Source organism: Oncorhynchus clarkii, unplaced genomic scaffold (assembly GCF_045791955.1).
Source record: "Oncorhynchus clarkii lewisi isolate Uvic-CL-2024 unplaced genomic scaffold, UVic_Ocla_1.0 unplaced_contig_1042_pilon_pilon, whole genome shotgun sequence".
Lineage (NCBI taxonomy): Eukaryota > Metazoa > Chordata > Actinopteri > Salmoniformes > Salmonidae > Oncorhynchus > Oncorhynchus clarkii.
The window spans coordinates 1-20,127 of record NW_027258070.1 but is presented as its reverse complement, the minus strand read 5'-3'; the positions used below and the strand labels follow the sequence as shown (position 1 = coordinate 20,127).

Sequence of the window (20,127 nt, the reverse complement as noted above, 5' to 3'; positions counted from 1 at the left end):
GTCCGTTTTTTCCCACAAGGCTGAAATATGTGCCCTCGCTTTGAAATAAGTAAGCAAGGTTAGTTTGTATTTCATCCAACAATCTGTACCACAAATTATGGCTACAGTATATGCAATTTCATCCACTTTTTGAGATTGCCTTTCGCTTACGGCCACACCGGCCTGAGTACGCCTGATCTCGTCCGATCTCGGAAGCTAAGCAGGGTCGGGCCTGGTTAGTACTTGGATGGGAGACCGCCTGGGAATACCAGGTGCTGTAAGCTTTTTGTCACTGCCTTGTGGAATTTCAACTCTTTGTCCGTTTTTTCCCACAAGGCTGAAATATGTGCCCTCGCTTTGAAATAAGTAAGCAAGGTTAGTTTGTATTTCATCCAACAATCTGTACCACAAATTATGGCTACAGTATATGCAATTTCATCCACTTTTTGAGATTGCCTTTCGCTTACGGCCACACCGGCCTGAGTACGCCTGATCTCGTCCGATCTCGGAAGCTAAGCAGGGTCGGGCCTGGTTAGTACTTGGATGGGAGACCGCCTGGGAATACCAGGTGCTGTAAGCTTTTTGTCACTGCCTTGTGGAATTTCAACTCTTTGTCCGTTTTTTCCCACAAGGCTGAAATATGTGCCCTCGCTTTGAAATAAGTAAGCAAGGTTAGTTTGTATTTCATCCAACAATCTGTACCACAAATTATGGCTACAGTATATGCAATTTCATCCACTTTTTGAGGTTGCCTTTCGCTTACGGCCACACCGGCCTGAGTACGCCTGATCTCGTCCGATCTCGGAAGCTAAGCAGGGTCGGGCCTGGTTAGTACTTGGATGGGAGACCGCCTGGGAATACCAGGTGCTGTAAGCTTTTTGTCACTGCCTTGTGGAATTTCAACTCTTTGTCCGTTTTTTCCCACAAGGCTGAAATATGTGCCCTCGCTTTGAAATAAGTAAGCAAGGTTAGTTTGTATTTCATCCAACAATCTGTACCACAAATTATGGCTACAGTATATGCAATTTCATCCACTTTTTGAGGTTGCCTTTCGCTTACGGCCACACCGGCCTGAGTACGCCTGATCTCGTCCGATCTCGGAAGCTAAGCAGGGTCGGGCCTGGTTAGTACTTGGATGGGAGACCGCCTGGGAATACCAGGTGCTGTAAGCTTTTTGTCACTGCCTTGTGGAATTTCAACTCTTTGTCCGTTTTTTCCCACAAGGCTGAAATATGTGCCCTCGCTTTGAAATAAGTAAGCAAGGTTAGTTTGTATTTCATCCAACAATCTGTACCACAAATTATGGCTACAGTATATGCAATTTCATCCACTTTTTGAGGTTGCCTTTCGCTTACGGCCACACCGGCCTGAGTACGCCTGATCTCGTCCGATCTCGGAAGCTAAGCAGGGTCGGGCCTGGTTAGTACTTGGATGGGAGACCGCCTGGGAATACCAGGTGCTGTAAGCTTTTTGTCACTGCCTTGTGGAATTTCAACTCTTTGTCCGTTTTTTCCCACAAGGCTGAAATATGTGCCCTCGCTTTGAAATAAGTAAGCAAGGTTAGTTTGTATTTCATCCAACAATCTGTACCACAAATTATGGCTACAGTATATGCAATTTCATCCACTTTTTGAGGTTGCCTTTCGCTTACGGCCACACCGGCCTGAGTACGCCTGATCTCGTCCGATCTCGGAAGCTAAGCAGGGTCGGGCCTGGTTAGTACTTGGATGGGAGACCGCCTGGGAATACCAGGTGCTGTAAGCTTTTTGTCACTGCCTTGTGGAATTTCAACTCTTTGTCCGTTTTTTCCCACAAGGCTGAAATATGTGCCCTCGCTTTGAAATAAGTAAGCAAGGTTAGTTTGTATTTCATCCAACAATCTGTACCACAAATTATGGCTACAGTATATGCAATTTCATCCACTTTTTGAGGTTGCCTTTCGCTTACGGCCACACCGGCCTGAGTACGCCTGATCTCGTCCGATCTCGGAAGCTAAGCAGGGTCGGGCCTGGTTAGTACTTGGATGGGAGACCGCCTGGGAATACCAGGTGCTGTAAGCTTTTTGTCACTGCCTTGTGGAATTTCAACTCTTTGTCCGTTTTTTCCCACAAGGCTGAAATATGTGCCCTCGCTTTGAAATAAGTAAGCAAGGTTAGTTTGTATTTCATCCAACAATCTGTACCACAAATTATGGCTACAGTATATGCAATTTCATCCACTTTTTGAGATTGCCTTTCGCTTACGGCCACACCGGCCTGAGTACGCCTGATCTCGTCCGATCTCGGAAGCTAAGCAGGGTCGGGCCTGGTTAGTACTTGGATGGGAGACCGCCTGGGAATACCAGGTGCTGTAAGCTTTTTGTCACTGCCTTGTGGAATTTCAACTCTTTGTCCGTTTTTTCCCACAAGGCTGAAATATGTGCCCTCGCTTTGAAATAAGTAAGCAAGGTTAGTTTGTATTTCATCCAACAATCTGTACCACAAATTATGGCTACAGTATATGCAATTTCATCCACTTTTTGAGATTGCCTTTTGCTTACGGCCACACCGGCCTGAGTACGCCTGATCTCGTCCGATCTCGGAAGCTAAGCAGGGTCGGGCCTGGTTAGTACTTGGATGGGAGACCGCCTGGGAATACCAGGTGCTGTAAGCTTTTTGTCACTGCCTTGTGGAATTTCAACTCTTTGTCCGTTTTTTCCCACAAGGCTGAAATATGTGCCCTCGCTTTGAAATAAGTAAGCAAGGTTAGTTTGTATTTCATCCAACAATCTGTACCACAAATTATGGCTACAGTATATGCAATTTCATCCACTTTTTGAGGTTGCCTTTCGCTTACGGCCACACCGGCCTGAGTACGCCTGATCTCGTCCGATCTCGGAAGCTAAGCAGGGTCGGGCCTGGTTAGTACTTGGATGGGAGACCGCCTGGGAATACCAGGTGCTGTAAGCTTTTTGTCACTGCCTTGTGGAATTTCAACTCTTTGTCCGTTTTTTCCCACAAGGCTGAAATATGTGCCCTCGCTTTGAAATAAGTAAGCAAGGTTAGTTTGTATTTCATCCAACAATCTGTACCACAAATTATGGCTACAGTATATGCAATTTCATCCACTTTTTGAGGTTGCCTTTCGCTTACGGCCACACCGGCCTGAGTACGCCTGATCTCGTCCGATCTCGGAAGCTAAGCAGGGTCGGGCCTGGTTAGTACTTGGATGGGAGACCGCCTGGGAATACCAGGTGCTGTAAGCTTTTTGTCACTGCCTTGTGGAATTTCAACTCTTTGTCCGTTTTTTCCCACAAGGCTGAAATATGTGCCCTCGCTTTGAAATAAGTAAGCAAGGTTAGTTTGTATTTCATCCAACAATCTGTACCACAAATTATGGCTACAGTATATGCAATTTCATCCACTTTTTGAGGTTGCCTTTCGCTTACGGCCACACCGGCCTGAGTACGCCTGATCTCGTCCGATCTCGGAAGCTAAGCAGGGTCGGGCCTGGTTAGTACTTGGATGGGAGACCGCCTGGGAATACCAGGTGCTGTAAGCTTTTTGTCACTGCCTTGTGGAATTTCAACTCTTTGTCCGTTTTTTCCCACAAGGCTGAAATATGTGCCCTCGCTTTGAAATAAGTAAGCAAGGTTAGTTTGTATTTCATCCAACAATCTGTACCACAAATTATGGCTACAGTATATGCAATTTCATCCACTTTTTGAGGTTGCCTTTCGCTTACGGCCACACCGGCCTGAGTACGCCTGATCTCGTCCGATCTCGGAAGCTAAGCAGGGTCGGGCCTGGTTAGTACTTGGATGGGAGACCGCCTGGGAATACCAGGTGCTGTAAGCTTTTTGTCACTGCCTTGTGGAATTTCAACTCTTTGTCCGTTTTTTCCCACAAGGCTGAAATATGTGCCCTCGCTTTGAAATAAGTAAGCAAGGTTAGTTTGTATTTCATCCAACAATCTGTACCACAAATTATGGCTACAGTATATGCAATTTCATCCACTTTTTGAGGTTGCCTTTCGCTTACGGCCACACCGGCCTGAGTACGCCTGATCTCGTCCGATCTCGGAAGCTAAGCAGGGTCGGGCCTGGTTAGTACTTGGATGGGAGACCGCCTGGGAATACCAGGTGCTGTAAGCTTTTTGTCACTGCCTTGTGGAATTTCAACTCTTTGTCCGTTTTTTCCCACAAGGCTGAAATATGTGCCCTCGCTTTGAAATAAGTAAGCAAGGTTAGTTTGTATTTCATCCAACAATCTGTACCACAAATTATGGCTACAGTATATGCAATTTCATCCACTTTTTGAGATTGCCTTTCGCTTACGGCCACACCGGCCTGAGTACGCCTGATCTCGTCCGATCTCGGAAGCTAAGCAGGGTCGGGCCTGGTTAGTACTTGGATGGGAGACCGCCTGGGAATACCAGGTGCTGTAAGCTTTTTGTCACTGCCTTGTGGAATTTCAACTCTTTGTCCGTTTTTTCCCACAAGGCTGAAATATGTGCCCTCGCTTTGAAATAAGTAAGCAAGGTTAGTTTGTATTTCATCCAACAATCTGTACCACAAATTATGGCTACAGTATATGCAATTTCATCCACTTTTTGAGATTGCCTTTCGCTTACGGCCACACCGGCCTGAGTACGCCTGATCTCGTCCGATCTCGGAAGCTAAGCAGGGTCGGGCCTGGTTAGTACTTGGATGGGAGACCGCCTGGGAATACCAGGTGCTGTAAGCTTTTTGTCACTGCCTTGTGGAATTTCAACTCTTTGTCCGTTTTTTCCCACAAGGCTGAAATATGTGCCCTCGCTTTGAAATAAGTAAGCAAGGTTAGTTTGTATTTCATCCAACAATCTGTACCACAAATTATGGCTACAGTATATGCAATTTCATCCACTTTTTGAGATTGCCTTTCGCTTACGGCCACACCGGCCTGAGTACGCCTGATCTCGTCCGATCTCGGAAGCTAAGCAGGGTCGGGCCTGGTTAGTACTTGGATGGGAGACCGCCTGGGAATACCAGGTGCTGTAAGCTTTTTGTCACTGCCTTGTGGAATTTCAACTCTTTGTCCGTTTTTTCCCACAAGGCTGAAATATGTGCCCTCGCTTTGAAATAAGTAAGCAAGGTTAGTTTGTATTTCATCCAACAATCTGTGCTACAAATTATGGCTACAGTATATGCAATTTCTTCCACTTTTTGAGTGACACAAAGATGCTTATCTAAATGGTGAAAATGCAACAGCTGTTAATCAGGCTCACTTTGACTTTACATAGTGCACCAAGAGATAGTTTCTCGCTTACGGCCACACCGGCCTGAGTACGCCTGATCTCGTCCGATCTCGGAAGCTAAGCAGGGTCGGGCCTGGTTAGTACTTGGATGGGAGACCGCCTGGGAATACCAGGTGCTGTAAGCTTTTTGTCACTGCCTTGTGGAATTTCAACTCTTTGTCCGTTTTTTCCCACAAGGCTGAAATATGTGCCCTCGCTTTGAAATAAGTAAGCAAGGTTAGTTTGTATTTCATCCAACAATCTGTACCACAAATTATGGCTACAGTATATGCAATTTCATCCACTTTTTGAGATTGCCTTTCGCTTACGGCCACACCGGCCTGAGTACGCCTGATCTCGTCCGATCTCGGAAGCTAAGCAGGGTCGGGCCTGGTTAGTACTTGGATGGGAGACCGCCTGGGAATACCAGGTGCTGTAAGCTTTTTGTCACTGCCTTGTGGAATTTCAACTCTTTGTCCGTTTTTTCCCACAAGGCTGAAATATGTGCCCTCGCTTTGAAATAAGTAAGCAAGGTTAGTTTGTATTTCATCCAACAATCTGTACCACAAATTATGGCTACAGTATATGCAATTTCATCCACTTTTTGAGATTGCCTTTCGCTTACGGCCACACCGGCCTGAGTACGCCTGATCTCGTCCGATCTCGGAAGCTAAGCAGGGTCGGGCCTGGTTAGTACTTGGATGGGAGACCGCCTGGGAATACCAGGTGCTGTAAGCTTTTTGTCACTGCCTTGTGGAATTTCAACTCTTTGTCCGTTTTTTCCCACAAGGCTGAAATATGTGCCCTCGCTTTGAAATAAGTAAGCAAGGTTAGTTTGTATTTCATCCAACAATCTGTACTACAAATTATGGCTACAGTATATGCAATTTCATCCACTTTTTGAGATTGCCTTTCGCTTACGGCCACACCGGCCTGAGTACGCCTGATCTCGTCCGATCTCGGAAGCTAAGCAGGGTCGGGCCTGGTTAGTACTTGGATGGGAGACCGCCTGGGAATACCAGGTGCTGTAAGCTTTTTGTCACTGCCTTGTGGAATTTCAACTCTTTGTCCGTTTTTTCCCACAAGGCTGAAATATGTGCCCTCGCTTTGAAATAAGTAAGCAAGGTTAGTTTGTATTTCATCCAACAATCTGTGCTACAAATTATGGCTACAGTATATGCAATTTCATCCACTTTTTGAGATTGCCTTTCGCTTACGGCCACACCGGCCTGAGTACGCCTGATCTCGTCCGATCTCGGAAGCTAAGCAGGGTCGGGCCTGGTTAGTACTTGGATGGGAGACCGCCTGGGAATACCAGGTGCTGTAAGCTTTTTGTCACTGCCTTGTGGAATTTCAACTCTTTGTCCGTTTTTTCCCACAAGGCTGAAATATGTGCCCTCGCTTTGAAATAAGTAAGCAAGGTTAGTTTGTATTTCATCCAACAATCTGTACCACAAATTATGGCTACAGTATATGCAATTTCATCCACTTTTTGAGATTGCCTTTCGCTTACGGCCACACCGGCCTGAGTACGCCTGATCTCGTCCGATCTCGGAAGCTAAGCAGGGTCGGGCCTGGTTAGTACTTGGATGGGAGACCGCCTGGGAATACCAGGTGCTGTAAGCTTTTTGTCACTGCCTTGTGGAATTTCAACTCTTTGTCCGTTTTTTCCCACAAGGCTGAAATATGTGCCCTCGCTTTGAAATAAGTAAGCAAGGTTAGTTTGTATTTCATCCAACAATCTGTACCACAAATTATGGCTACAGTATATGCAATTTCATCCACTTTTTGAGATTGCCTTTCGCTTACGGCCACACCGGCCTGAGTACGCCTGATCTCGTCCGATCTCGGAAGCTAAGCAGGGTCGGGCCTGGTTAGTACTTGGATGGGAGACCGCCTGGGAATACCAGGTGCTGTAAGCTTTTTGTCACTGCCTTGTGGAATTTCAACTCTTTGTCCGTTTTTTCCCACAAGGCTGAAATATGTGCCCTCGCTTTGAAATAAGTAAGCAAGGTTAGTTTGTATTTCATCCAACAATCTGTGCTACAAATTATGGCTACAGTATATGCAATTTCATCCACTTTTTGAGATTGCCTTTCGCTTACGGCCACACCGGCCTGAGTACGCCTGATCTCGTCCGATCTCGGAAGCTAAGCAGGGTCGGGCCTGGTTAGTACTTGGATGGGAGACCGCCTGGGAATACCAGGTGCTGTAAGCTTTTTGTCACTGCCTTGTGGAATTTCAACTCTTTGTCCGTTTTTTCCCACAAGGCTGAAATATGTGCCCTCGCTTTGAAATAAGTAAGCAAGGTTAGTTTGTATTTCATCCAACAATCTGTGCTACAAATTATGGCTACAGTATATGCAATTTCATCCACTTTTTGAGATTGCCTTTCGCTTACGGCCACACCGGCCTGAGTACGCCTGATCTCGTCCGATCTCGGAAGCTAAGCAGGGTCGGGCCTGGTTAGTACTTGGATGGGAGACCGCCTGGGAATACCAGGTGCTGTAAGCTTTTTGTCACTGCCTTGTGGAATTTCAACTCTTTGTCCGTTTTTTCCCACAAGGCTGAAATATGTGCCCTCGCTTTGAAATAAGTAAGCAAGGTTAGTTTGTATTTCATCCAACAATCTGTGCTACAAATTATGGCTACAGTATATGCAATTTCATCCACTTTTTGAGATTGCCTTTCGCTTACGGCCACACCGGCCTGAGTACGCCTGATCTCGTCCGATCTCGGAAGCTAAGCAGGGTCGGGCCTGGTTAGTACTTGGATGGGAGACCGCCTGGGAATACCAGGTGCTGTAAGCTTTTTGTCACTGCCTTGTGGAATTTCAACTCTTTGTCCGTTTTTTCCCACAAGGCTGAAATATGTGCCCTCGCTTTGAAATAAGTAAGCAAGGTTAGTTTGTATTTCATCCAACAATCTGTGCTACAAATTATGGCTACAGTATATGCAATTTCATCCACTTTTTGAGATTGCCTTTCGCTTACGGCCACACCGGCCTGAGTACGCCTGATCTCGTCCGATCTCGGAAGCTAAGCAGGGTCGGGCCTGGTTAGTACTTGGATGGGAGACCGCCTGGGAATACCAGGTGCTGTAAGCTTTTTGTCACTGCCTTGTGGAATTTCAACTCTTTGTCCGTTTTTTCCCACAAGGCTGAAATATGTGCCCTCGCTTTGAAATAAGTAAGCAAGGTTAGTTTGTATTTCATCCAACAATCTGTGCTACAAATTATGGCTACAGTATATGCAATTTCATCCACTTTTTGAGATTGCCTTTCGCTTACGGCCACACCGGCCTGAGTACGCCTGATCTCGTCCGATCTCGGAAGCTAAGCAGGGTCGGGCCTGGTTAGTACTTGGATGGGAGACCGCCTGGGAATACCAGGTGCTGTAAGCTTTTTGTCACTGCCTTGTGGAATTTCAACTCTTTGTCCGTTTTTTCCCACAAGGCTGAAATATGTGCCCTCGCTTTGAAATAAGTAAGCAAGGTTAGTTTGTATTTCATCCAACAATCTGTGCTACAAATTATGGCTACAGTATATGCAATTTCATCCACTTTTTGAGATTGCCTTTCGCTTACGGCCACACCGGCCTGAGTACGCCTGATCTCGTCCGATCTCGGAAGCTAAGCAGGGTCGGGCCTGGTTAGTACTTGGATGGGAGACCGCCTGGGAATACCAGGTGCTGTAAGCTTTTTGTCACTGCCTTGTGGAATTTCAACTCTTTGTCCGTTTTTTCCCACAAGGCTGAAATATGTGCCCTCGCTTTGAAATAAGTAAGCAAGGTTAGTTTGTATTTCATCCAACAATCTGTGCTACAAATTATGGCTACAGTATATGCAATTTCATCCACTTTTTGAGATTGCCTTTCGCTTACGGCCACACCGGCCTGAGTACGCCTGATCTCGTCCGATCTCGGAAGCTAAGCAGGGTCGGGCCTGGTTAGTACTTGGATGGGAGACCGCCTGGGAATACCAGGTGCTGTAAGCTTTTTGTCACTGCCTTGTGGAATTTCAACTCTTTGTCCGTTTTTTCCCACAAGGCTGAAATATGTGCCCTCGCTTTGAAATAAGTAAGCAAGGTTAGTTTGTATTTCATCCAACAATCTGTGCTACAAATTATGGCTACAGTATATGCAATTTCATCCACTTTTTGAGATTGCCTTTCGCTTACGGCCACACCGGCCTGAGTACGCCTGATCTCGTCCGATCTCGGAAGCTAAGCAGGGTCGGGCCTGGTTAGTACTTGGATGGGAGACCGCCTGGGAATACCAGGTGCTGTAAGCTTTTTGTCACTGCCTTGTGGAATTTCAACTCTTTGTCCGTTTTTTCCCACAAGGCTGAAATATGTGCCCTCGCTTTGAAATAAGTAAGCAAGGTTAGTTTGTATTTCATCCAACAATCTGTGCTACAAATTATGGCTACAGTATATGCAATTTCATCCACTTTTTGAGATTGCCTTTCGCTTACGGCCACACCGGCCTGAGTACGCCTGATCTCGTCCGATCTCGGAAGCTAAGCAGGGTCGGGCCTGGTTAGTACTTGGATGGGAGACCGCCTGGGAATACCAGGTGCTGTAAGCTTTTTGTCACTGCCTTGTGGAATTTCAACTCTTTGTCCGTTTTTTCCCACAAGGCTGAAATATGTGCCCTCGCTTTGAAATAAGTAAGCAAGGTTAGTTTGTATTTCATCCAACAATCTGTGCTACAAATTATGGCTACAGTATATGCAATTTCATCCACTTTTTGAGATTGCCTTTCGCTTACGGCCACACCGGCCTGAGTACGCCTGATCTCGTCCGATCTCGGAAGCTAAGCAGGGTCGGGCCTGGTTAGTACTTGGATGGGAGACCGCCTGGGAATACCAGGTGCTGTAAGCTTTTTGTCACTGCCTTGTGGAATTTCAACTCTTTGTCCGTTTTTTCCCACAAGGCTGAAATATGTGCCCTCGCTTTGAAATAAGTAAGCAAGGTTAGTTTGTATTTCATCCAACAATCTGTGCTACAAATTATGGCTACAGTATATGCAATTTCATCCACTTTTTGAGATTGCCTTTCGATTACGGCCACACCGGCCTGAGTACGCCTGATCTCGTCCGATCTCGGAAGCTAAGCAGGGTCGGGCCTGGTTAGTACTTGGATGGGAGACCGCCTGGGAATACCAGGTGCTGTAAGCTTTTTGTCACTGCCTTGTGGAATTTCAACTCTTTGTCCGTTTTTTCCCACAAGGCTGAAATATGTGCCCTCGCTTTGAAATAAGTAAGCAAGGTTAGTTTGTATTTCATCCAACAATCTGTGCTACAAATTATGGCTACAGTATATGCAATTTCATCCACTTTTTGAGATTGCCTTTCGCTTACGGCCACACCGGCCTGAGTACGCCTGATCTCGTCCGATCTCGGAAGCTAAGCAGGGTCGGGCCTGGTTAGTACTTGGATGGGAGACCGCCTGGGAATACCAGGTGCTGTAAGCTTTTTGTCACTGCCTTGTGGAATTTCAACTCTTTGTCCGTTTTTCCCACAAGGCTGAAATATGTGCCCTCGCTTTGAAATAAGTAAGCAAGGTTAGTTTGTATTTCATCCAACAATCTGTGCTACAAATTATGGCTACAGTATATGCAATTTCATCCACTTTTTGAGATTGCCTTTCGCTTACGGCCACACCGGCCTGAGTACGCCTGATCTCGTCCGATCTCGGAAGCTAAGCAGGGTCGGGCCTGGTTAGTGCTTGGATGGGAGACCGCCTGGGAATACCAGGTGCTCTAAGCTTTTTGTCACTGCCTTGTGGAATTTCAACTCTTTGTCCGTTTTTTCCCACAAGGCTGAAATATGTGCCCTCGCTTTGAAATAAGTAAGCAAGGTTAGTTTGTATTTCATCCAACAATCTGTGCTACAAATTATGGCTACAGTATATGCAATTTCATCCACTTTTTGAGATTGCCTTTCGCTTACGGCCACACCTGCCTGAGTACGCCTGATCTCGTCCGATCTCGGAAGCTAAGCAGGGTCGGGCCTGGTTAGTACTTGGATGGGAGACCGCCTGGGAATACCAGGTGCTGTAAGCTTTTTGTCACTGCCTTGTGGAATTTCAACTCTTTGTCCGTTTTTTCCCACAAGGCTGAAATATGTGCCCTCGCTTTGAAATAAGTAAGCAAGGTTAGTTTGTATTTCATCCAACAATCTGTGCTACAAATTATGGCTACAGTATATGCAATTTCATCCACTTTTTGAGATTGCCTTTCGATTACGGCCACACCGGCCTGAGTACGCCTGATCTCGTCCGATCTCGGAAGCTAAGCAGGGTCGGGCCTGGTTAGTACTTGGATGGGAGACCGCCTGGGAATACCAGGTGCTGTAAGCTTTTTGTCACTGCCTTGTGGAATTTCAACTCTTTGTCCGTTTTTTCCCACAAGGCTGAAATATGTGCCCTCGCTTTGAAATAAGTAAGCAAGGTTAGTTTGTATTTCATCCAACAATCTGTGCTACAAATTATGGCTACAGTATATGCAATTTCATCCACTTTTTGAGATTGCCTTTCGCTTACGGCCACACCGGCCTGAGTACGCCTGATCTCGTCCGATCTCGGAAGCTAAGCAGGGTCGGGCCTGGTTAGTACTTGGATGGGAGACCGCCTGGGAATACCAGGTGCTGTAAGCTTTTTGTCACTGCCTTGTGGAATTTCAACTCTTTGTCCGTTTTTTCCCACAAGGCTGAAATATGTGCCCTCGCTTTGAAATAAGTAAGCAAGGTTAGTTTGTATTTCATCCAACAATCTGTGCTACAAATTATGGCTACAGTATATGCAATTTCATCCACTTTTTGAGATTGCCTTTCGCTTACGGCCACACCGGCCTGAGTACGCCTGATCTCGTCCGATCTCGGAAGCTAAGCATGGTCGGGCCTGGTTAGTACTTGGATGGGAGACCCCCTGGGAATACCAGGTGCTGTAAGCTTTTTGTCACTGCCTTGTGGAATTTCAACTCTTTGTCCGTTTTTTCCCACAAGGCTGAAATATGTGCCCTCGCTTTGAAATAAGTAAGCAAGGTTAGTTTGTATTTCATCCAACAATCTGTGCTACAAATTATGGCTACAGTATATGCAATTTCATCCACTTTTTGAGATTGCCTTTCGCTTACGGCCACACCGGCCTGAGTACGCCTGATCTCGTCCGATCTCGGAAGCTAAGCAGGGTCGGGCCTGGTTAGTACTTGGATGGGAGACCGCCTGGGAATACCAGGTGCTGTAAGCTTTTTGTCACTGCCTTGTGGAATTTCAACTCTTTGTCCGTTTTTTCCCACAAGGCTGAAATATGTGCCCTCGCTTTGAAATAAGTAAGCAAGGTTAGTTTGTATTTCATCCAACAATCTGTGCTACAAATTATGGCTACAGTATATGCAATTTCATCCACTTTTTGAGATTGCCTTTCGCTTACGGCCACACCGGCCTGAGTACGCCTGATCTCGTCCGATCTCGGAAGCTAAGCAGGGTCGGGCCTGGTTAGTACTTGGATGGGAGACCGCCTGGGAATACCAGGTGCTGTAAGCTTTTTGTCACTGCCTTGTGGAATTTCAACTCTTTGTCCGTTTTTTCCCACAAGGCTGAAATATGTGCCCTCGCTTTGAAATAAGTAAGCAAGGTTAGTTTGTATTTCATCCAACAATCTGTGCTACAAATTATGGCTACAGTATATGCAATTTCATCCACTTTTTGAGATTGCCTTTCGCTTACGGCCACACCGGCCTGAGTACGCCTGATCTTGTCCGATCTCGGAAGCTAAGCAGGGTCGGGCCTGTTTAGTACTTGGATGGGAGACCGCCTGGGAATACCAGGTGCTGTAAGCTTTTTGTCACTGCCTTGTGGAATTTCAACTCTTTGTCCGTTTTTTCCCACAAGGCTGAAATATGTGCCCTCGCTTTGAAATAAGTAAGCAAGGTTAGTTTGTATTTCATCCAACAATCTGTGCTACAAATTATGGCTACAGTATATGCAATTTCATCCACTTTTTGAGATTGCCTTTCGATTACGGCCACACCGGCCTGAGTACGCCTGATCTCGTCCGATCTCGGAAGCTAAGCAGGGTCGGGCCTGGTTAGTACTTGGATGGGAGACCGCCTGGGAATACCAGGTGCTGTAAGCTTTTTGTCACTGCCTTGTGGAATTTCAACTCTTTGTCCGTTTTTTCCCACAAGGCTGAAATATGTGCCCTCGCTTTGAAATAAGTAAGCAAGGTTAGTTTGTATTTCATCCAACAATCTGTGCTACAAATTATGGCTACAGTATATGCAATTTCATCCACTTTTTGAGATTGCCTTTCGCTTACGGCCACACCGGCCTGAGTACGCCTGATCTCGTCCGATCTCGGAAGCTAAGCATGGTCGGGCCTGGTTAGTACTTGGATGGGAGACCCCCTGGGAATACCAGGTGCTGTAAGCTTTTTGTCACTGCCTTGTGGAATTTCAACTCTTTGTCCGTTTTTTCCCACAAGGCTGAAATATGTGCCCTCGCTTTGAAATAAGTAAGCAAGGTTAGTTTGTATTTCATCCAACAATCTGTGCTACAAATTATGGCTACAGTATATGCAATTTCATCCACTTTTTGAGATTGCCTTTCGCTTACGGCCACACCGGCCTGAGTACGCCTGATCTCGTCCGATCTCGGAAGCTAAGCAGGGTCGGGCCTGGTTAGTACTTGGATGGGAGACCGCCTGGGAATACCAGGTGCTGTAAGCTTTTTGTCACTGCCTTGTGGAATTTCAACTCTTTGTCCGTTTTTTCCCACAAGGCTGAAATATGTGCCCTCGCTTTGAAATAAGTAAGCAAGGTTAGTTTGTATTTCATCCAACAATCTGTACCACAAATTATGGCTACAGTATATGCAATTTCATCCACTTTTTGAGATTGCCTTTCGCTTACGGCCACACGGCCTGAGTACGCCTGATCTCGTCCGATCTCGGAAGCTAAGCAGGGTCGGGCCTGGTTAGTACTTGGATGGGAGACCGCCTGGGAATACCAGGTGCTGTAAGCTTTTTGTCACTGCCTTGTGGAATTTCAACTCTTTGTCCGTTTTTTCCCACAAGGCTGAAATATGTGCCCTCGCTTTGAAATAAGTAAGCAAGGTTAGTTTGTATTTCATCCAACAATCTGTACCACAAATTATGGCTACAGTATATGCAATTTCATCCACTTTTTGAGATTGCCTTTCGCTTACGGCCACACCGGCCTGAGTACGCCTGATCTCATCCGATCTCGGAAGCTAAGCAGGGTCGGGCCTGGTGAGTACTTGGATGGGAGACCGCCTGGGAATACCAGGTGCTGTAAGCTTTTTGTCACTGCCTTGTGGAATTTCAACTCTTTGTCCGTTTTTTCCCACAAGGCTGAAATATGTGCCCTCGCTTTGAAATAAGTAAGCAAGGTTAGTTTGTATTTCATCCAACAATCTGTGCTACAAATTATGGCTACAGTATATGCAATTTCATCCACTTTTTGAGATTGCCTTTCGCTTACGGCCACACCGGCCTGAGTACGCCTGATCTCGTCCGATCTCGGAAGCTAAGCAGGGTCGGGCCTGGTTAGTACTTGGATGGGAGACCGCCTGGGAATACCAGGTGCTCTAAGCTTTTTGTCACTGCCTTGTGGAATTTCAACTCTTTGTCCGTTTTTTCCCACAAGGCTGAAATATGTGCCCTCGCTTTGAAATAAGTAAGCAAGGTTAGTTTGTATTTCATCCAACAATCTGTGCTACAAATTATGGCTACAGTATATGCAATTTCATCCACTTTTTGAGATTGCCTTTCGCTTACGGCCACACCTGCCTGAGTACGCCTGATCTCGTCCGATCTCGGAAGCTAAGCAGGGTCGGGCCTGGTTAGTACTTGGATGGGAGACCGCCTGGGAATACCAGGTGCTGTAAGCTTTTTGTCACTGCCTTGTGGAATTTCAACTCTTTGTCCGTTTTTTCCCACAAGGCTGAAATATGTGCCCTCGCTTTGAAATAAGTAAGCAAGGTTAGTTTGTATTTCATCCAACAATCTGTGCTACAAATTATGGCTACAGTATATGCAATTTCATCCACTTTTTGAGATTGCCTTTCGATTACGGCCACACCGGCCTGAGTACGCCTGATCTCGTCCGATCTCGGAAGCTAAGCAGGGTCGGGCCTGGTTAGTACTTGGATGGGAGACCGCCTGGGAATACCAGGTGCTGTAAGCTTTTTGTCACTGCCTTGTGGAATTTCAACTCTTTGTCCGTTTTTTCCCACAAGGCTGAAATATGTGCCCTCGCTTTGAAATAAGTAAGCAAGGTTAGTTTGTATTTCATCCAACAATCTGTGCTACAAATTATGGCTACAGTATATGCAATTTCATCCACTTTTTGAGATTGCCTTTCGCTTACGGCCACACCGGCCTGAGTACGCCTGATCTCGTCCGATCTCGGAAGCTAAGCAGGGTCGGGCCTGGTTAGTACTTGGATGGGAGACCGCCTGGGAATACCAGGTGCTGTAAGCTTTTTGTCACTGCCTTGTGGAATTTCAACTCTTTGTCCGTTTTTCCCACAAGGCTGAAATATGTGCCCTCGCTTTGAAATAAGTAAGCAAGGTTAGTTTGTATTTCATCCAACAATCTGTGCTACAAATTATGGCTACAGTATATGCAATTTCATCCACTTTTTGAGATTGCCTTTCGCTTACGGCCACACCGGCCTGAGTACGCCTGATCTCGTCCGATCTCGGAAGCTAAGCAGGGTCGGGCCTGGTTAGTGCTTGGATGGGAGACCGCCTGGGAATACCAGGTGCTCTAAGCTTTTTGTCACTGCCTTGTGGAATTTCAACTCTTTGTCCGTTTTTTCCCACAAGGCTGAAATATGTGCCCTCGCTTTGAAATAAGTAAGCAAGGTTAGTTTGTATTTCATCCAACAATCTGTGCTACAAATTATGGCTACAGTATATGCAATTTCATCCACTTTTTGAGATTGCCTTTCGCTTACGGCCACACCTGCCTGAGTACGCCTGATCTCGTCCGATCTCGGAAGCTAAGCAGGGTCGGGCCTGGTTAGTACTTGGATGGGAGACCGCCTGGGAATACCAGGTGCTGTAAGCTTTTTGTCACTGCCTTGTGGAATTTCAACTCTTTGTCCGTTTTTTCCCACAAGGCTGAAATATGTGCCCTCGCTTTGAAATAAGTAAGCAAGGTTAGTTTGTATTTCATCCAACAATCTGTGCTACAAATTATGGCTACAGTATATGCAATTTCATCCACTTTTTGAGATTGCCTTTCGCTTACGGCCACACCGGCCTGAGTACGCCTGATCTCGTCCGATCTCGGAAGCTAAGCAGGGTCGGGCCTGGTTAGTACTTGGATGGGAGACCGCCTGGGAATACCAGGTGCTGTAAGCTTTTTGTCACTGCCTTGTGGAATTTCAACTCTTTGTCCGTTTTTTCCCACAAGGCTGAAATATGTGCCCTCGCTTTGAAATAAGTAAGCAAGGTTAGTTTGTATTTCATCCAACAATCTGTGCTACAAATTATGGCTACAGTATATGCAATTTCATCCACTTTTTGAGATTGCCTTTCGATTACGGCCACACCGGCCTGAGTACGCCTGATCTCGTCCGATCTCGGAAGCTAAGCAGGGTCGGGCCTGGTTAGTACTTGGATGGGAGACCGCCTGGGAATACCAGGTGCTGTAAGCTTTTTGTCACTGCCTTGTGGAATTTCAACTCTTTGTCCGTTTTTTCCCACAAGGCTGAAATATGTGCCCTCGCTTTGAAATAAGTAAGCAAGGTTAGTTTGTATTTCATCCAACAATCTGTGCTACAAATTATGGCTACAGTATATGCAATTTCATCCACTTTTTGAGATTGCCTTTCGCTTACGGCCACACCGGCCTGAGTACGCCTGATCTCGTCCGATCTCGGAAGCTAAGCAGGGTCGGGCCTGGTTAGTACTTGGATGGGAGACCGCCTGGGAATACCAGGTGCTGTAAGCTTTTTGTCACTGCCTTGTGGAATTTCAACTCTTTGTCCGTTTTTCCCACAAGGCTGAAATATGTGCCCTCGCTTTGAAATAAGTAAGCAAGGTTAGTTTGTATTTCATCCAACAATCTGTGCTACAAATTATGGCTACAGTATATGCAATTTCATCCACTTTTTGAGATTGCCTTTCGCTTACGGCCACACCGGCCTGAGTACGCCTGATCTCGTCCGATCTCGGAAGCTAAGCAGGGTCGGGCCTGGTTAGTGCTTGGATGGGAGACCGCCTGGGAATACCAGGTGCTCTAAGCTTTTTGTCACTGCCTTGTGGAATTTCAACTCTTTGTCCGTTTTTTCCCACAAGGCTGAAATATGTGCCCTCGCTTTGAAATAAGTAAGCAAGGTTAGTTTGTATTTCATCCAACAATCTGTGCTACAAATTATGGCTACAGTATATGCAATTTCATCCACTTTTTGAGATTGCCTTTCGCTTACGGCCACACCTGCCTGAGTACGCCTGATCTCGTCCGATCTCGGAAGCTAAGCAGGGTCGGGCCTGGTTAGTACTTGGATGGGAGACCGCCTGGGAATACCAGGTGCTGTAAGCTTTTTGTCACTGCCTTGTGGAATTTCAACTCTTTGTCCGTTTTTTCCCACAAGGCTGAAATATGTGCCCTCGCTTTGAAATAAGTAAGCAAGGTTAGTTTGTATTTCATCCAACAATCTGTGCTACAAATTATGGCTACAGTATATGCAATTTCATCCACTTTTTGAGATTGCCTTTCGCTTACGGCCACACCGGCCTGAGTACGCCTGATCTCGTCCGATCTCGGAAGCTAAGCAGGGTCGGGCCTGGTTAGTACTTGGATGGGAGACCGCCTGGGAATACCAGGTGCTGTAAGCTTTTTGTCACTGCCTTGTGGAATTTCAACTCTTTGTCCGTTTTTTCCCACAAGGCTGAAATATGTGCCCTCGCTTTGAAATAAGTAAGCAAGGTTAGTTTGTATTTCATCCAACAATCTGTGCTACAAATTATGGCTACAGTATATGCAATTTCATCCACTTTTTGAGATTGCCTTTCGCTTACGGCCACACCGGCCTGAGTACGCCTGATCTCGTCCGATCTCGGAAGCTAAGCATGGTCGGGCCTGGTTAGTACTTGGATGGGAGACCCCCTGGGAATACCAGGTGCTGTAAGCTTTTTGTCACTGCCTTGTGGAATTTCAACTCTTTGTCCGTTTTTTCCCACAAGGCTGAAATATGTGCCCTCGCTTTGAAATAAGTAAGCAAGGTTAGTTTGTATTTCATCCAACAATCTGTGCTACAAATTATGGCTACAGTATATGCAATTTCATCCACTTTTTGAGATTGCCTTTCGATTACGGCCACACCGGCCTGAGTACGCCTGATCTCGTCCGATCTCGGAAGCTAAGCAGGGTCGGGCCTGGTTAGTACTTGGATGGGAGACCGCCTGGGAATACCAGGTGCTGTAAGCTTTTTGTCACTGCCTTGTGGAATTTCAACTCTTTGTCCGTTTTTTCCCACAAGGCTGAAATATGTGCCCTCGCTTTGAAATAAGTAAGCAAGGTTAGTTTGTATTTCATCCAACAATCTGTGCTACAAATTATGGCTACAGTATATGCAATTTCATCCACTTTTTGAGATTGCCTTTCGCTTACGGCCACACCGGCCTGAGTACGCCTGATCTCGTCCGATCTCGGAAGCTAAGCAGGGTCGGGCCTGGTTAGTACTTGGATGGGAGACCGCCTGGGAATACCAGGTGCTGTAAGCTTTTTGTCACTGCCTTGTGGAATTTCAACTCTTTGTCCGTTTTTTCCCACAAGGCTGAAATATGTGCCCTCGCTTTGAAATAAGTAAGCAAGGTTAGTTTGTATTTCATCCAACAATCTGTGCTACAAATTATGGCTACAGTATATGCAATTTCATCCACTTTTTGAGATTGCCTTTCGCTTACGGCCACACCGGCCTGAGTACGCCTGATCTTGTCCGATCTCGGAAGCTAAGCAGGGTCGGGCCTGTTTAGTACTTGGATGGGAGACCGCCTGGGAATACCAGGTGCTGTAAGCTTTTTGTCACTGCCTTGTGGAATTTCAACTCTTTGTCCGTTTTTTCCCACAAGGCTGAAATATGTGCCCTCGCTTTGAAATAAGTAAGCAAGGTTAGTTTGTATTTCATCCAACAATCTGTGCTACAAATTATGGCTACAGTATATGCAATTTCATCCACTTTTTGAGATTGCCTTTCGATTACGGCCACACCGGCCTGAGTACGCCTGATCTCGTCCGATCTCGGAAGCTAAGCAGGGTCGGGCCTGGTTAGTACTTGGATGGGAGACCGCCTGGGAATACCAGGTGCTGTAAGCTTTTTGTCACTGCCTTGTGGAATTTCAACTCTTTGTCCGTTTTTTCCCACAAGGCTGAAATATGTGCCCTCGCTTTGAAATAAGTAAGCAAGGTTAGTTTGTATTTCATCCAACAATCTGTGCTACAAATTATGGCTACAGTATATGCAATTTCATCCACTTTTTGAGATTGCCTTTCGCTTACGGCCACACCGGCCTGAGTACGCCTGATCTCGTCCGATCTCGGAAGCTAAGCATGGTCGGGCCTGGTTAGTACTTGGATGGGAGACCCCCTGGGAATACCAGGTGCTGTAAGCTTTTTGTCACTGCCTTGTGGAATTTCAACTCTTTGTCCGTTTTTTCCCACAAGGCTGAAATATGTGCCCTCGCTTTGAAATAAGTAAGCAAGGTTAGTTTGTATTTCATCCAACAATCTGTGCTACAAATTATGGCTACAGTATATGCAATTTCATCCACTTTTTGAGATTGCCTTTCGCTTACGCCCACACCGGCCTGAGTACGCCTGATCTCGTCCGATCTCGGAAGCTAAGCAGGGTCGGGCCTGGT

General features: G+C 46.2%; 63 non-coding genes and 4 pseudogenes across 63 annotated transcripts; all 67 read left to right on the top strand.

The window, feature by feature from the left end:
- The first annotated feature begins 144 nt into the window (after positions 1–144).
- On the top strand, positions 145–263 carry LOC139395165 (5S ribosomal RNA). Its single transcript, XR_011630273.1, has one exon. It is a non-coding gene; the product is annotated as a 5S ribosomal RNA (ribosomal RNA).
- Positions 264–440: 177 nt separating this feature from the next.
- On the top strand, positions 441–559 carry LOC139395154 (5S ribosomal RNA). Its single transcript, XR_011630262.1, has one exon. It is a non-coding gene; the product is annotated as a 5S ribosomal RNA (ribosomal RNA).
- A 177-nt stretch (positions 560–736) lies between these two features.
- Positions 737–855, top strand: LOC139395142 (5S ribosomal RNA). The gene has a single exon (XR_011630251.1). It is a non-coding gene; the product is annotated as a 5S ribosomal RNA (ribosomal RNA).
- A 177-nt stretch (positions 856–1,032) lies between these two features.
- LOC139395131 (5S ribosomal RNA) lies at positions 1,033–1,151 on the top strand. The gene has a single exon (XR_011630240.1). It is a non-coding gene; the product is annotated as a 5S ribosomal RNA (ribosomal RNA).
- A 177-nt stretch (positions 1,152–1,328) lies between these two features.
- Positions 1,329–1,447, top strand: LOC139395120 (5S ribosomal RNA). Its single transcript, XR_011630229.1, has one exon. It is a non-coding gene; the product is annotated as a 5S ribosomal RNA (ribosomal RNA).
- Positions 1,448–1,624: 177 nt separating this feature from the next.
- LOC139395109 (5S ribosomal RNA) lies at positions 1,625–1,743 on the top strand. The gene has a single exon (XR_011630218.1). It is a non-coding gene; the product is annotated as a 5S ribosomal RNA (ribosomal RNA).
- A 177-nt stretch (positions 1,744–1,920) lies between these two features.
- Positions 1,921–2,039, top strand: LOC139395097 (5S ribosomal RNA). Its single transcript, XR_011630207.1, has one exon. It is a non-coding gene; the product is annotated as a 5S ribosomal RNA (ribosomal RNA).
- Positions 2,040–2,216: 177 nt separating this feature from the next.
- LOC139395085 (5S ribosomal RNA) lies at positions 2,217–2,335 on the top strand. Its single transcript, XR_011630196.1, has one exon. It is a non-coding gene; the product is annotated as a 5S ribosomal RNA (ribosomal RNA).
- A 177-nt stretch (positions 2,336–2,512) lies between these two features.
- Positions 2,513–2,631, top strand: LOC139395074 (5S ribosomal RNA). Its single transcript, XR_011630185.1, has one exon. It is a non-coding gene; the product is annotated as a 5S ribosomal RNA (ribosomal RNA).
- A 177-nt stretch (positions 2,632–2,808) lies between these two features.
- On the top strand, positions 2,809–2,927 carry LOC139395061 (5S ribosomal RNA). Its single transcript, XR_011630173.1, has one exon. It is a non-coding gene; the product is annotated as a 5S ribosomal RNA (ribosomal RNA).
- A 177-nt stretch (positions 2,928–3,104) lies between these two features.
- On the top strand, positions 3,105–3,223 carry LOC139395049 (5S ribosomal RNA). The gene has a single exon (XR_011630162.1). It is a non-coding gene; the product is annotated as a 5S ribosomal RNA (ribosomal RNA).
- Positions 3,224–3,400: 177 nt separating this feature from the next.
- Positions 3,401–3,519, top strand: LOC139395038 (5S ribosomal RNA). The gene has a single exon (XR_011630151.1). It is a non-coding gene; the product is annotated as a 5S ribosomal RNA (ribosomal RNA).
- A 177-nt stretch (positions 3,520–3,696) lies between these two features.
- On the top strand, positions 3,697–3,815 carry LOC139395026 (5S ribosomal RNA). The gene has a single exon (XR_011630140.1). It is a non-coding gene; the product is annotated as a 5S ribosomal RNA (ribosomal RNA).
- Positions 3,816–3,992: 177 nt separating this feature from the next.
- On the top strand, positions 3,993–4,111 carry LOC139395015 (5S ribosomal RNA). The gene has a single exon (XR_011630129.1). It is a non-coding gene; the product is annotated as a 5S ribosomal RNA (ribosomal RNA).
- Positions 4,112–4,288: 177 nt separating this feature from the next.
- LOC139395003 (5S ribosomal RNA) lies at positions 4,289–4,407 on the top strand. Its single transcript, XR_011630118.1, has one exon. It is a non-coding gene; the product is annotated as a 5S ribosomal RNA (ribosomal RNA).
- A 177-nt stretch (positions 4,408–4,584) lies between these two features.
- Positions 4,585–4,703, top strand: LOC139394991 (5S ribosomal RNA). The gene has a single exon (XR_011630107.1). It is a non-coding gene; the product is annotated as a 5S ribosomal RNA (ribosomal RNA).
- Positions 4,704–4,880: 177 nt separating this feature from the next.
- Positions 4,881–4,999, top strand: LOC139394980 (5S ribosomal RNA). Its single transcript, XR_011630096.1, has one exon. It is a non-coding gene; the product is annotated as a 5S ribosomal RNA (ribosomal RNA).
- A 260-nt stretch (positions 5,000–5,259) lies between these two features.
- LOC139394968 (5S ribosomal RNA) lies at positions 5,260–5,378 on the top strand. Its single transcript, XR_011630085.1, has one exon. It is a non-coding gene; the product is annotated as a 5S ribosomal RNA (ribosomal RNA).
- A 177-nt stretch (positions 5,379–5,555) lies between these two features.
- LOC139394957 (5S ribosomal RNA) lies at positions 5,556–5,674 on the top strand. The gene has a single exon (XR_011630074.1). It is a non-coding gene; the product is annotated as a 5S ribosomal RNA (ribosomal RNA).
- Positions 5,675–5,851: 177 nt separating this feature from the next.
- On the top strand, positions 5,852–5,970 carry LOC139394944 (5S ribosomal RNA). Its single transcript, XR_011630062.1, has one exon. It is a non-coding gene; the product is annotated as a 5S ribosomal RNA (ribosomal RNA).
- Positions 5,971–6,147: 177 nt separating this feature from the next.
- LOC139394932 (5S ribosomal RNA) lies at positions 6,148–6,266 on the top strand. The gene has a single exon (XR_011630051.1). It is a non-coding gene; the product is annotated as a 5S ribosomal RNA (ribosomal RNA).
- Positions 6,267–6,443: 177 nt separating this feature from the next.
- On the top strand, positions 6,444–6,562 carry LOC139394921 (5S ribosomal RNA). Its single transcript, XR_011630040.1, has one exon. It is a non-coding gene; the product is annotated as a 5S ribosomal RNA (ribosomal RNA).
- A 177-nt stretch (positions 6,563–6,739) lies between these two features.
- Positions 6,740–6,858, top strand: LOC139394910 (5S ribosomal RNA). Its single transcript, XR_011630029.1, has one exon. It is a non-coding gene; the product is annotated as a 5S ribosomal RNA (ribosomal RNA).
- A 177-nt stretch (positions 6,859–7,035) lies between these two features.
- On the top strand, positions 7,036–7,154 carry LOC139394898 (5S ribosomal RNA). Its single transcript, XR_011630018.1, has one exon. It is a non-coding gene; the product is annotated as a 5S ribosomal RNA (ribosomal RNA).
- Positions 7,155–7,331: 177 nt separating this feature from the next.
- LOC139394887 (5S ribosomal RNA) lies at positions 7,332–7,450 on the top strand. Its single transcript, XR_011630007.1, has one exon. It is a non-coding gene; the product is annotated as a 5S ribosomal RNA (ribosomal RNA).
- Positions 7,451–7,627: 177 nt separating this feature from the next.
- On the top strand, positions 7,628–7,746 carry LOC139394875 (5S ribosomal RNA). The gene has a single exon (XR_011629996.1). It is a non-coding gene; the product is annotated as a 5S ribosomal RNA (ribosomal RNA).
- A 177-nt stretch (positions 7,747–7,923) lies between these two features.
- On the top strand, positions 7,924–8,042 carry LOC139394863 (5S ribosomal RNA). The gene has a single exon (XR_011629985.1). It is a non-coding gene; the product is annotated as a 5S ribosomal RNA (ribosomal RNA).
- A 177-nt stretch (positions 8,043–8,219) lies between these two features.
- LOC139394852 (5S ribosomal RNA) lies at positions 8,220–8,338 on the top strand. Its single transcript, XR_011629974.1, has one exon. It is a non-coding gene; the product is annotated as a 5S ribosomal RNA (ribosomal RNA).
- Positions 8,339–8,515: 177 nt separating this feature from the next.
- On the top strand, positions 8,516–8,634 carry LOC139394841 (5S ribosomal RNA). The gene has a single exon (XR_011629963.1). It is a non-coding gene; the product is annotated as a 5S ribosomal RNA (ribosomal RNA).
- Positions 8,635–8,811: 177 nt separating this feature from the next.
- Positions 8,812–8,930, top strand: LOC139394827 (5S ribosomal RNA). Its single transcript, XR_011629951.1, has one exon. It is a non-coding gene; the product is annotated as a 5S ribosomal RNA (ribosomal RNA).
- Positions 8,931–9,107: 177 nt separating this feature from the next.
- Positions 9,108–9,226, top strand: LOC139394816 (5S ribosomal RNA). Its single transcript, XR_011629940.1, has one exon. It is a non-coding gene; the product is annotated as a 5S ribosomal RNA (ribosomal RNA).
- A 177-nt stretch (positions 9,227–9,403) lies between these two features.
- LOC139394804 (5S ribosomal RNA) lies at positions 9,404–9,522 on the top strand. Its single transcript, XR_011629929.1, has one exon. It is a non-coding gene; the product is annotated as a 5S ribosomal RNA (ribosomal RNA).
- A 177-nt stretch (positions 9,523–9,699) lies between these two features.
- On the top strand, positions 9,700–9,818 carry LOC139394793 (5S ribosomal RNA). The gene has a single exon (XR_011629918.1). It is a non-coding gene; the product is annotated as a 5S ribosomal RNA (ribosomal RNA).
- Positions 9,819–9,995: 177 nt separating this feature from the next.
- On the top strand, positions 9,996–10,114 carry LOC139394782 (5S ribosomal RNA). The gene has a single exon (XR_011629907.1). It is a non-coding gene; the product is annotated as a 5S ribosomal RNA (ribosomal RNA).
- Positions 10,115–10,291: 177 nt separating this feature from the next.
- Positions 10,292–10,410, top strand: LOC139395190 (5S ribosomal RNA). Its single transcript, XR_011630297.1, has one exon. It is a non-coding gene; the product is annotated as a 5S ribosomal RNA (ribosomal RNA).
- Positions 10,411–10,587: 177 nt separating this feature from the next.
- LOC139394771 (5S ribosomal RNA) lies at positions 10,588–10,706 on the top strand. Its single transcript, XR_011629896.1, has one exon. It is a non-coding gene; the product is annotated as a 5S ribosomal RNA (ribosomal RNA).
- A 176-nt stretch (positions 10,707–10,882) lies between these two features.
- Positions 10,883–11,001, top strand: LOC139395207 (5S ribosomal RNA; annotated as a pseudogene).
- Positions 11,002–11,178: 177 nt separating this feature from the next.
- LOC139395158 (5S ribosomal RNA) lies at positions 11,179–11,297 on the top strand. Its single transcript, XR_011630266.1, has one exon. It is a non-coding gene; the product is annotated as a 5S ribosomal RNA (ribosomal RNA).
- Positions 11,298–11,474: 177 nt separating this feature from the next.
- Positions 11,475–11,593, top strand: LOC139395188 (5S ribosomal RNA). Its single transcript, XR_011630295.1, has one exon. It is a non-coding gene; the product is annotated as a 5S ribosomal RNA (ribosomal RNA).
- Positions 11,594–11,770: 177 nt separating this feature from the next.
- On the top strand, positions 11,771–11,889 carry LOC139394759 (5S ribosomal RNA). Its single transcript, XR_011629885.1, has one exon. It is a non-coding gene; the product is annotated as a 5S ribosomal RNA (ribosomal RNA).
- A 177-nt stretch (positions 11,890–12,066) lies between these two features.
- LOC139395194 (5S ribosomal RNA) lies at positions 12,067–12,185 on the top strand. Its single transcript, XR_011630301.1, has one exon. It is a non-coding gene; the product is annotated as a 5S ribosomal RNA (ribosomal RNA).
- Positions 12,186–12,362: 177 nt separating this feature from the next.
- Positions 12,363–12,481, top strand: LOC139394748 (5S ribosomal RNA). The gene has a single exon (XR_011629874.1). It is a non-coding gene; the product is annotated as a 5S ribosomal RNA (ribosomal RNA).
- Positions 12,482–12,658: 177 nt separating this feature from the next.
- On the top strand, positions 12,659–12,777 carry LOC139394736 (5S ribosomal RNA). The gene has a single exon (XR_011629863.1). It is a non-coding gene; the product is annotated as a 5S ribosomal RNA (ribosomal RNA).
- Positions 12,778–12,954: 177 nt separating this feature from the next.
- On the top strand, positions 12,955–13,073 carry LOC139395200 (5S ribosomal RNA). Its single transcript, XR_011630306.1, has one exon. It is a non-coding gene; the product is annotated as a 5S ribosomal RNA (ribosomal RNA).
- A 177-nt stretch (positions 13,074–13,250) lies between these two features.
- LOC139395187 (5S ribosomal RNA) lies at positions 13,251–13,369 on the top strand. The gene has a single exon (XR_011630294.1). It is a non-coding gene; the product is annotated as a 5S ribosomal RNA (ribosomal RNA).
- Positions 13,370–13,546: 177 nt separating this feature from the next.
- Positions 13,547–13,665, top strand: LOC139395193 (5S ribosomal RNA). Its single transcript, XR_011630300.1, has one exon. It is a non-coding gene; the product is annotated as a 5S ribosomal RNA (ribosomal RNA).
- A 177-nt stretch (positions 13,666–13,842) lies between these two features.
- On the top strand, positions 13,843–13,961 carry LOC139394724 (5S ribosomal RNA). The gene has a single exon (XR_011629852.1). It is a non-coding gene; the product is annotated as a 5S ribosomal RNA (ribosomal RNA).
- A 177-nt stretch (positions 13,962–14,138) lies between these two features.
- On the top strand, positions 14,139–14,256 carry LOC139395202 (5S ribosomal RNA; annotated as a pseudogene).
- Positions 14,257–14,433: 177 nt separating this feature from the next.
- LOC139395159 (5S ribosomal RNA) lies at positions 14,434–14,552 on the top strand. Its single transcript, XR_011630267.1, has one exon. It is a non-coding gene; the product is annotated as a 5S ribosomal RNA (ribosomal RNA).
- A 177-nt stretch (positions 14,553–14,729) lies between these two features.
- On the top strand, positions 14,730–14,848 carry LOC139395198 (5S ribosomal RNA). The gene has a single exon (XR_011630304.1). It is a non-coding gene; the product is annotated as a 5S ribosomal RNA (ribosomal RNA).
- Positions 14,849–15,025: 177 nt separating this feature from the next.
- On the top strand, positions 15,026–15,144 carry LOC139395157 (5S ribosomal RNA). The gene has a single exon (XR_011630265.1). It is a non-coding gene; the product is annotated as a 5S ribosomal RNA (ribosomal RNA).
- Positions 15,145–15,321: 177 nt separating this feature from the next.
- LOC139395186 (5S ribosomal RNA) lies at positions 15,322–15,440 on the top strand. Its single transcript, XR_011630293.1, has one exon. It is a non-coding gene; the product is annotated as a 5S ribosomal RNA (ribosomal RNA).
- A 177-nt stretch (positions 15,441–15,617) lies between these two features.
- On the top strand, positions 15,618–15,736 carry LOC139395183 (5S ribosomal RNA). Its single transcript, XR_011630290.1, has one exon. It is a non-coding gene; the product is annotated as a 5S ribosomal RNA (ribosomal RNA).
- Positions 15,737–15,912: 176 nt separating this feature from the next.
- Positions 15,913–16,031, top strand: LOC139395206 (5S ribosomal RNA; annotated as a pseudogene).
- Positions 16,032–16,208: 177 nt separating this feature from the next.
- LOC139395156 (5S ribosomal RNA) lies at positions 16,209–16,327 on the top strand. Its single transcript, XR_011630264.1, has one exon. It is a non-coding gene; the product is annotated as a 5S ribosomal RNA (ribosomal RNA).
- Positions 16,328–16,504: 177 nt separating this feature from the next.
- Positions 16,505–16,623, top strand: LOC139395067 (5S ribosomal RNA). Its single transcript, XR_011630179.1, has one exon. It is a non-coding gene; the product is annotated as a 5S ribosomal RNA (ribosomal RNA).
- Positions 16,624–16,800: 177 nt separating this feature from the next.
- On the top strand, positions 16,801–16,919 carry LOC139395185 (5S ribosomal RNA). The gene has a single exon (XR_011630292.1). It is a non-coding gene; the product is annotated as a 5S ribosomal RNA (ribosomal RNA).
- Positions 16,920–17,096: 177 nt separating this feature from the next.
- On the top strand, positions 17,097–17,215 carry LOC139394950 (5S ribosomal RNA). The gene has a single exon (XR_011630068.1). It is a non-coding gene; the product is annotated as a 5S ribosomal RNA (ribosomal RNA).
- Positions 17,216–17,391: 176 nt separating this feature from the next.
- Positions 17,392–17,510, top strand: LOC139395205 (5S ribosomal RNA; annotated as a pseudogene).
- A 177-nt stretch (positions 17,511–17,687) lies between these two features.
- LOC139395155 (5S ribosomal RNA) lies at positions 17,688–17,806 on the top strand. The gene has a single exon (XR_011630263.1). It is a non-coding gene; the product is annotated as a 5S ribosomal RNA (ribosomal RNA).
- Positions 17,807–17,983: 177 nt separating this feature from the next.
- LOC139394834 (5S ribosomal RNA) lies at positions 17,984–18,102 on the top strand. Its single transcript, XR_011629957.1, has one exon. It is a non-coding gene; the product is annotated as a 5S ribosomal RNA (ribosomal RNA).
- A 177-nt stretch (positions 18,103–18,279) lies between these two features.
- Positions 18,280–18,398, top strand: LOC139395192 (5S ribosomal RNA). The gene has a single exon (XR_011630299.1). It is a non-coding gene; the product is annotated as a 5S ribosomal RNA (ribosomal RNA).
- Positions 18,399–18,575: 177 nt separating this feature from the next.
- Positions 18,576–18,694, top strand: LOC139395184 (5S ribosomal RNA). The gene has a single exon (XR_011630291.1). It is a non-coding gene; the product is annotated as a 5S ribosomal RNA (ribosomal RNA).
- A 177-nt stretch (positions 18,695–18,871) lies between these two features.
- Positions 18,872–18,990, top strand: LOC139394718 (5S ribosomal RNA). The gene has a single exon (XR_011629846.1). It is a non-coding gene; the product is annotated as a 5S ribosomal RNA (ribosomal RNA).
- A 177-nt stretch (positions 18,991–19,167) lies between these two features.
- LOC139395199 (5S ribosomal RNA) lies at positions 19,168–19,286 on the top strand. Its single transcript, XR_011630305.1, has one exon. It is a non-coding gene; the product is annotated as a 5S ribosomal RNA (ribosomal RNA).
- A 177-nt stretch (positions 19,287–19,463) lies between these two features.
- Positions 19,464–19,582, top strand: LOC139395182 (5S ribosomal RNA). The gene has a single exon (XR_011630289.1). It is a non-coding gene; the product is annotated as a 5S ribosomal RNA (ribosomal RNA).
- Positions 19,583–19,759: 177 nt separating this feature from the next.
- Positions 19,760–19,878, top strand: LOC139395191 (5S ribosomal RNA). The gene has a single exon (XR_011630298.1). It is a non-coding gene; the product is annotated as a 5S ribosomal RNA (ribosomal RNA).
- Positions 19,879–20,127: the final 249 nt, after the last annotated feature.